The 2831-nt window shown below is 35.1% G+C and overlaps 1 protein-coding gene across 1 annotated transcript in view; it reads right to left on the bottom strand.

Moving 5' to 3' along the window:
- Positions 1–2831, bottom strand: part of CHD9 (chromodomain helicase DNA binding protein 9) — a 78638-nt gene that overhangs the window by 74859 nt on the left and 948 nt on the right. The window contains 1 exon segment of the mRNA XM_014309234.2: positions 1890–1978. The gene's annotated coding sequence lies outside the window, so the exon portion shown is untranslated.

Raw genomic sequence — 2831 nt, 5'->3', positions numbered from 1 at the left:
CCTGCTGATGTGCCAATAGAATTGATATTCTATCAGAGATTTAAAGATCAATGTACATGTTAAATTTAAAAGGCACAGAGGGGCATATCCCAGTCATATAGAAGACTAAAAAAGAACATTTAGTAGATATCAACTCTTTTATTCCCTAGCATAAAGGACTGTCTGTACTGGAGAGCCGTGGTATCTATAGCTAAATATGGATTGAAAAGATGCATTTTCTTATTGTTATCACTAAAATTTGGATGAAACTTGGTTGGGTAGCCCAAATAAAAACCCATACATCCAATTGTGTATATATATATATTATTATTTTAGATTAAAATTACTTTTCATTTCTATGAATTTCTCATTATGCATTTCTAACTATTTTTGAGTAATGAGCCATCCCTTTAGTAAAATCATACCCTCAACATACTGGTTTTGTTTAGAATTCTCTTTCTGCTACAGAGTTCACAGACATCATGCTAAATATTCAAAAGATCACTCAAGTACCTTGAATTTTAATTTGAAGATTATGAAGATTTGAAACACATGGGCTTAAACGAAATTCTCAGAACTGAGTTCCAGCCCATGGCTACAGTTCCAGCTCCAAGTAGGAGCAAAGAACTGGAGCACGCTGGCTTGTGTGTGCTTGTCAGACTAATCACAGCAGTCTGTTGCCATACCTACGCTGATCCTGCTTGGATCAAACACCCCATGTAACACTTTCCCTTCCTCTACTCCCCAGACATGCACAAACTCCTTTCCTCCACCTCTCCTCCTTTCATGCAAGTATACTCTGGGAAATAAATATACCAAATGTAAATAAGAAAAAAAAGGACATCAGTAGCTATTTATTTGTTAAGGTTGTTCGTGGAATTTTCAAGCAGCAAACAATGCAAATGACATTTTACTTGGGAAGAAAATCCATCTTCCAATGCAATTGAAGGCAAATTTCTGCCATTCTCAACCATGTCTGCCTTCACTGTGAATGGCAGACCTTCCTTAATGAGAACAGCTTTGCTTAAGCTGAATAGAGCAAAACCAGCCCAAAGAGAAAGTAGATCACAGAAGTCTGTATAAAACAACATGGCATCAAAAAGCCCCACAGCAATGCTTAGGCTACTTACTATACTTCATTAAGACATCCATGTTGACATTAATTTTTAACTCAAGGTAAATTTATGAAGCCTCAAAATAATATTTCAGCAAGCTGTACTTAATGAATGGAGAGAAGACATAATAAATTCTGTAATGTATGAAGTAAACATAGCTTAAACTTAGCTGTTTTCTTCAGAGACCTACATAAATTAAAAATACCAGTAGTTTTTTGAAAAAATCATATTTTCTGTAGAGTCTTTTGTGGGTTTTTTTCCCCTATTGTTTTGAAGTGCAGGTGTGTGTAATACCAGAAAGTTTCTTCAGACTAAGTAAGGCTTATATTATTGACAATAAGTGTTGTTGTTTGTTTTGATTGCACAAAATTCAGACCCTTTGCTTTGGTTGCATTCCAAGTTAGAATCACTTTCTTTCCAAAACTCCAAATTCCAAAGATGTATGGCAAGATGCACAGTTAAAGCTCTTAGAACTGTATAGATATCAGAAAATGTCTCTCAAATCACAGACCAATTCTTAAATTCTTTACCTATATACCACTGTTTCTCTGTCTGTAATACTAGGAGAATTAGTGATTTAATTAGAACATTCATCTTTAGACATATGAATTCCAAAGTTTAGTTATTAGCTTGGGTCAAAATTAAGAGCTAGCACAGGCACCTAATGAACCCTATACTGTAAAAGTTCCTGATAAACCTTTAAGACAAAACTAAGTTGCTGAAATCCTCTAAATTAAAAATATATTACAAGATAATTAAGAAAATGGACCAAGTCAAAATAAAAAATATTCTTACCCATGAATATAGAACACATCTCTTGAATGAAGAATTGAAAAACTCAGAACTGTGTTTTAAATCCAGATGGATACCTCATCATCAGAGACCTGAAAATGAAGCATGTCAAACAAGTCACACAATAACCAACTTCAGGAATGTACATTCAAGTACATTCTCCAAACTCCAAAACTCACTAGATACATTAAAGCCAAGAACACCAGAATTTATACACAATCACTAGTAGCTATGATTTTTTAAGTGTCTGGTGAATAGGTACATGTTCATTTTGTAGGACTACTAAAAATAACCCAAGTCTACAAACCCCTTAGGATGAAGGGTAGTTTGTGCCACAATACCAAAAAGTTTTAGGCTAACTTTAAGAGAAGATGTAAGGACTCCAAACCAGCAACAGCAAAAAGAAAAGTTGTGAGGTTATGTTTTAAACCTGTCAGTCTGAGAAGCCCTGTACATGTCTTTTAACAGCAGTGAGCTGTTCCACTCTGACAGTGGACTTCAGTGGGAACTGACAGTGCCTTTTGGGGAGACAATACCTGCATGACAGTTTTATCCTGTTCCTTGCCTTGGCAGAAGGGAGAGGAGCTCAATTTCAAGAGGTTCTGTTTTAATCTGAAAGAGGCTTCAAAACATTACAAAGTTTAAGGGAAAATATGTATGTGGGGCTTCTAGGGCCACTGTGTAAAAGCCTCAAAGCACACAAAACTACCCTCTAACTTTGAGAGACAAAGTTTGTATATGAACTGATATTCTACACCAGTGTGTTTTTCCATTCCAAAAATATGATTATTGTGTCCAAGGCATCAAACATCCTCCAATTCCAAAACAATGATTCCTCTCTTCCTAAATACAGTTTTGTGATGCCGAAGTCTTTAACATTTTTGCAGAACTATTACTGCAGATCAAACTTTAAACTTTGTTAAAAGATAACATAGCATATAATAC

The sequence above is a fragment of the Geospiza fortis genome, unplaced genomic scaffold, assembly GCF_000277835.1.
Source record: "Geospiza fortis unplaced genomic scaffold, GeoFor_1.0 scaffold405, whole genome shotgun sequence".
NCBI lineage: Eukaryota > Metazoa > Chordata > Aves > Passeriformes > Thraupidae > Geospiza > Geospiza fortis.
Note: the sequence above shows the minus strand (reverse complement) of the source record. Positions and strands in the feature narration are given on the sequence as shown.